Source organism: Girardinichthys multiradiatus, chromosome 1 (assembly GCF_021462225.1).
Source record: "Girardinichthys multiradiatus isolate DD_20200921_A chromosome 1, DD_fGirMul_XY1, whole genome shotgun sequence".
NCBI lineage: Eukaryota > Metazoa > Chordata > Actinopteri > Cyprinodontiformes > Goodeidae > Girardinichthys > Girardinichthys multiradiatus.
In genome coordinates this window covers 43682394-43689052 of record NC_061794.1, presented here as the reverse complement: position 1 = coordinate 43689052, position 6659 = coordinate 43682394, and the positions used below count along the sequence as shown (strand labels likewise).

Below are 6659 nucleotides of genomic sequence, written 5' to 3'. Positions count from 1 at the left end.
GGAAAAAGAAAAAAAACAAGTTAAGAGTTTTGGTTGGATTATCAATAGTATAGCAGAAGAATTTCAAATATATGAAAAAGAAATAAGTTCAATGTTGCCTTTGCCAGTAGTGCCACCGTGGCTGTTACCAGAAGCAGTGGTGGATATGGCATTGATGGAAAAGAAAAAGGATACGAAATGTAGATTAGATTCAAGTATAATACAAGAATATATAAACAATTACTATCATTATGTCCAGATTTACACAGACGCATCAAAAACAGATGAAACAATAGGAGTAGCATTTGTAATACCAAAATTTAAAATAAAAGTAGGAAAAAGAATTACAGATGGATTATCGATATATTCAGGAGAATTATTAGCCATATTGTTAGCAGTGCAGTGGGTGGAGGATATAAAACCATTAAAAACAATCATTTGTTCAGACTCAAGTTCAGCATTATTAAGTTTAAAACATAATCATTCAGAGGGTAGACCAGACATTTTGTTGGAAATAAAACATACTTTATTTAGAATACAAAGGATGGGATTAATATTAGTGTTTTTATGGGTACCAGCACATGTAGGAGTTGGAGGGAATGAGATGGCGGACAGGATAGCAAAGAAGGCAACACAAAACAACATTAGCTTTATAATTAATATTAGTAGGTCAGAGGTGAGAAATATAATTAAACAGAGAATCAGGACAGAGTGGCAAAAAAGGTGGGATGAAGAAAGGAAAGGAAGATGGTTTTACAGAATCAACAAGATAGTTGGAGAAGTAAGAACAGGAAGAAGGAGCAGAAAAGAGGAATGGGTAATAACAAGACTAAGATTAGGACATACAGGACTTAATTCTACACTTTTTAAAATACATAAACATAATACAGGACAATGTGACCACTGTGGGATGAATGAAACAATTGAACATATTTTTATAGAGTGTCAGAAACATGAGCTGGAAAGAAGAAGCATGAAGAGAGAATTTGAAAGGATTAAAGAAAAGTTTAGTATAATAGATTCATTACAAAAGACAATAGGGAGCAAACATATACAAATTATTTTAAGATTCCTAAAAAGAACAAAATTATTTAATAGAATTTGAGTATATAAGATATTAATCCACGTTGAACCACCGTCCATACCAGTGGTGGCGGTAATGCACACCTACAGATTCATGCCAACCGCCATTAAACACCAGAAGAAGAAGAAGAAATAGAACCCATCAGCAGCTCAGGATGAAGGTCTTTCACACTTTGATCTGCTTCTTCTTCTTCCTCAGTGAGTACATTCTTTTATTTCTAGTATTATTTCTGCTCTCGGTCCTTCATCCTTGCTGTTCCTTCAGTCTCTCAGAGAGTTTTTCTACACTGTTGAAAAGTTTGATGCTGACTCTGTTTCAGTAATGTTATCTGTTACATCCTGTCGGTTTCTGTTTAAACATTAATACCTTTATTCTAAGATTAATTCAACTATTCGAAGCTTTATAAACCATTCATGTGTGTAAACTAGTTGAGAAAACCAACACTATGCTTATTCTAGTTTGAATTTTAGTTCCCTTTTTCATCTACCAAGATGGCGCCGACGATGGCAGCCTCGGAGCTTCGCTCTCTCTTTTTTGTGTATTTTGTGTGTTTTTATGTTTTTCGAGCCACAGTACTGTGGTCTCATCCAGCAGAGAGAAACTTCTCAACATCAGAGAGTCCTCTCTCGGGATTCTTTCACCATCATTCATCGATCCGAGCTTCTGGCGAGCGGAACCGCGGCACTTTATGGCATCTTGCACCGAAAGCGTCGGAGGGGAAAGCGTGCTGGTAAAGCTCCACCAAAGAGGACTACAAACACCACTGCCTTCAATCCATCTGGCAAATGTCCGCTCTCTGAGTAAGAAGATGGACGAGCTGATTCTTCTCACCTTTAATAGCTTGGAAATAAAGCTGATTTTGATTCAAGATAAAATTTACCACACATTTTCTGGTCTCTTTCTCAGAAATCATCTCTTTTGTGTTTCACATTAAACTGGATGAGTTTTTCCTTTTTGTTGCACAGATGCACAGTTTTCTGTTGAAATGCAGATTAAGATGAACAACATTTACAGTTACCTCTTATAGAGCTCAGTGTCTGTTGCTTTGGAGAACTTGCAGTTTTCTACAACTCTTAGATTAGTCAAAGAACCAGAGGAAACTGCTCTTTGCTTCCTGATTTAAAGCAGCTGAAGAGGAACATCAGCAGAAACCACAGAGTGTTCCAACATCTAACGCTTCATCACAGAAACAACGATACAATCTGCAGATCAGAGCTACTTTCTACAAAGATGAAAAATAAATCAACTAAATCATGGAAACGTTTTAGATTTTTTCCAAGCTTTGACTTGCTGCAGTTGGAGATTTAACCAGGTGGAACAAAGAAACCAGAAGGTTGTTCAGCTAAATAGTTGTTTCTAGAATTGATTTACTAGATCATTTGCACATTTATTCTCACACCTTCAGTTAAATTTATAAAAATGTTTTCTCTTCATGCTGCTGAATCTTACAGTAATTACTGACTGTTGATCTTCTCAGCATCACTGCAGGATGGAGACACTGGAGAACCTCGTACAGCAAAGGAAGGAACCAACATCACAGTTTCATGTCCATTTAGGTACTCTGGAAGCAGAAGGTTCTTCTGTAAGGAAACCTGTGAAGGAAACAATATTCTGATTGAAACAACAGAGGACAGAGATCAGCGAGGAAGATACAGCATTTATTATGGAAAAAAAAACTTTTTATCATCTGATATTATGTATGTGAGCATCACACGGCTGAAACAGTCTGACTCAGGACGGTACCGGTGTCAATTGAATAATACATGGACTGCAACTCAATATGAGGATTTTGATCTTGATGTAACAGGAGGTGAGTTTTCTCCTAAAAATGTTCCTTCGTGTCTCTGAAAGAAAACTCTGCTCTCTGACAGCTTGTTCTGATCCAATAAGCTCAGACAGAAAACTGGGTTTAAATAGTAGTTCTGATGTTTTTAACTGATTTAATCATCCAACATGTTCAAACTGTGACAAACATCTTCATCAGTATCATGAATATGAAAAATCATTGTCAGCTTTAACTCAGGTGTTCTGATTCTGTTTAATTGCCCACAGCTTCAACCACTTCAGAACCAAAGTGGACTCTGCAAACTTTTACATCAACAACATTAACACAGAGGTTGAGTTCCTCTTCTTCCTCCCTGTCTGAAAGCACCCAACAGACCAGAACATCAACTGGACCCAAAAGTAAAGTATCTGTTCATGTGTTTATGATGGTTTATGGAAGTAAAATAGTCTCATTAGAATCAGACATTTTTTAGACATTGAATTTATAACACTGAATGTTTATTCTGTGCAATTATGTATTTGAATTTCTTTTTGTACTTAAAATTTTCCAGCAAAAATTCACCTGTAAAAATTCACCTGCAAATGTGTTGACCTTCTGGTGACTCAAGCCAAAGTAATCAGCACTCAATCGAGTCGAGCGTCTTTTAGCCAATCAGATTACGTTTATTTGATCACGTGACACACCATTGCCTTGAGCAGAGGCGAGTCTCTTAACAGTTTGCTGGATAGTGGCTTTAATGAAGATCAGTGAAGAGATTCAAATGGGTATTAATTACCTGGCGTTTCGTAATAATATATTTTTGGCAGAAAAATCTCATCACTGATGTCTCATCGTTGGATGTTTTACATCAGACCCGATTTCAATGTGACTGATCCAGTTTTAATCAGTTAAAAATGTTAACATGATTAAGTTCTGATCAGGAGGGAAAGTTAACACAACATTTACCTTCCTTCATCTTAGAACCAGAGGGATGAGCAGAGATGACCACATTTAAATGATGAGATTCAAACAGTAACAATGATGAAGATCATCAGCTGTAGAATAAGATCAGCCTGATCTGCCACATTTACCACTTTGTCATAATAAAACCAAGATGATCTCTTGTTAACAACACTGCAGGTCTGCAGCTTTATGTGGGTCTGACTCTGGTCGTCAAGATCATCTTGTTATGAACACCTCTGGTGATTTTCTGCTGGAAGAGGAGGGTCACGAAAACCAAAGGTGAGGATACACAAAACACAAAAACAGCTGTGTTGTCCTCCCTTTAAAAACTACATTTATACCAAAGCTCTTCTGAGCCATGAAGGCTTCTTCCTTGCTTTCTTCTTCTTCAGAGTGTTGGTCAGCCTTCTGTGCATGTCAGAGGTCTGCAGGGTCAGAGAATCAACTATGAGGAAGAAAGTGTCTGTCTAAAGCTTAGTTTAGAAATAATGAAACAATGAGTCTCTGTTTGCATTAAACATATCTGAGCAACCAGCAGAGCAGTGATGGCTGAGGGATCCCTAAGGAGGCAGGAGTTAAAACAGAGCATCTGACTGAAGATGATGAGAGATTCTGCAACAAATGTACAGAAACAGGAAAATATTTATGAACATTATAGTATGTTAATGTTTCAGCTGCCTCATTTCTGGAGATTATTTCTGTTTGTTTGGTCAGAGTAAAATCTACCAACATGATCTGTGCATCAATCAGCTGTTGTTGGTTCTGCACAGATCAGCTTGATACTGAACAAGTTTTCTAAGACTTTACTTCTAGTTCCTGGAAAGTCTCCTAATCTCTGTAAACCAGAAGTCTCAGTTCTCATCTGAATGTTTTTCAGATCCTGCTGTAGAATCAGAATAATTTGTCGTCTCTCATGGTGAGTCTGAATCTCTCTAAAACACCTGAGTTTCATTAGTGTTTTTATAACTGTCTCAGAGACTCAATTTCTCCTCCTGTTCTTCCTGCAGACCAACCCAGAGAGGGAGGAAATCAGAGAGGAGGACAAACAGAACCGTTCATCTGCTGAGGAAACATCTTCAGTTTAGACCTGAACTAAACTCTGTGAAACAATCAGAGCTAAAAGTACAGATGAGGAAAATGTTGTCTGATGTTTTCACAACAAACAATATAAAATAACACAAAATCACACAGGACAGTTGTCCTTTGCTAAAAATGTTACAAAAGATGATTTGAAGACTTTCTAGTTGCTCTGCTGTAACAGGTTTTATTAAACACTTGTTTTCAATCAGTAGTTTCAAGTAAAACAACAAATATATATGTTGTTTTATTTCATATATATTTCATATTGAACATTTTTATTGTTAGCCTCTTTAGTTTTATTTATGTATATACTTTATATTGATAGTTTAGTTTACATTTCTGTGCTGTCTATGTTTTATTTAATCTGATTTTTTTGTCATTATTTGGGTGGAGGCCTCAGAGAAGCTCTGAGTTTCTGCCTCTGTGTCGTTTGTTTACTAAATGAGTTAAATGAACAAATGAAACTAAAACTCTGGCAGGACTTTAATGTTCAGTTCATTACCAGAAACATTTAGGTAACAATATATGGTTCCTAAAACAAAGGTTATTTTCAACATGTTTTGCAATGGAGCAAATGTTCAGTAAGAATATGTTTCAGATTGTGGTTAAATAAGCTGTCATGTCTTCATGGTCTTTACTTCCTTTATATCACTTTATATTTGTCAGTTTTAAACCCTAGGGGTCTGGGGTATATATTGCTGTTTTTGATAAATGACATTTTTTACATTTCCTATTAAAAGGTGTTTATATTTCCCTGGTTGGTATCATTTATTTCAGCACAACTTCACATGTGTGAATTTAGTTATTTTTTATTTAGACAAACTCTAGTGACACATTAGACATTAAATCAAACAAAAACATAAAATTAAAGTAAGAAAAACTGATTTGTTTTAACCGTGAAACCCACTAGCGTGTGAAACAGTTCATTTTATGACTAAGAATACAAACGTCGATTGTACATTTCTGAAACCTAGACATAAATATGGGGAAGGCAAGTTTATTTATTTAACACATTTCAGCAACAAGACAATTCAAAGTGCTTTACATGCTGAAAACAGAAGAAAGTACATTGCAGTGGCCTAATAAAGGATAAGTACAGAGATGTTGGACTACGGACTGAAACTAATGATGTTCAAGTTAATAGTTTAAATAGAACAGTCCAAGCAAATTGAAACAAATGAGTTTTTAACCTTGATTAAAAGGAACTCAGGGATTCATCATTTTTGCAGTTTTCTAGAAGTTTGATCCAGATTAGTGGAGGAGAAGAACTGAATTCTGCTTCTTGATGTTTGGTTCTGGTTCTGGGGATGCAGAGTAGACTTGAACCAGAAGACCTGAGTGGTCTGGAAGGTTGATGCAACAGCAATAATACTTTCATGTATTTTGGTGCTAAACCATTCAGAGACTTATAAACTAACAGAAGTATTTTAACATCTACTCTCTGAGGTCCAGGAAGCCAGTGGGAGGACTTTAGAACCGGGTTGATGTTCTCCACCTTCTTAGTTCTAGTGAGGACGGCTAGTGGATCAGCTGCAGCTGTTTGATTTTTGTTTTAGACAGACCTGTGGAGACACTGTTGCAGTGATCAACTAAACATAAAAGCATGGATACGTTTTTCCAGATCCTGCTGGGATGTTGGTCCTTTAATCCCGTAAATGTTCTTCAGGTGATGAAGGTGGACTTAGTGATTGACTTTATGTGTCTCTGAAGGTTCAGGTCTGAGTCCATCACTACACCCAGATTTTGGGCCTGATCTGTGGTTTCTAGCTGTAACTGAAGCTGCTTTCT

The 6659-nt window shown here is 36.5% G+C and overlaps 1 long non-coding RNA gene across 6 annotated transcripts; it reads left to right on the top strand.

The window, feature by feature from the left end:
- Positions 1–1114: 1114 nt before the first annotated feature.
- On the top strand, positions 1115–5624 carry LOC124868856. 6 transcript variants are annotated; one of them, XR_007038412.1, is made up of 6 exons: positions 1115–1260; positions 2541–2873; positions 3116–3247; positions 3969–4070; positions 4669–4707; positions 4799–5624. It is a non-coding gene; the product is annotated as an uncharacterized LOC124868856 (long non-coding RNA). The 6 variants fall into 6 exon arrangements; XR_007038416.1 differs by having other exon boundaries at positions 1134–1260; positions 1658–2873; XR_007038413.1 differs by having other exon boundaries at positions 1168–1260; positions 1655–2873.
- Positions 5625–6659: the final 1035 nt, after the last annotated feature.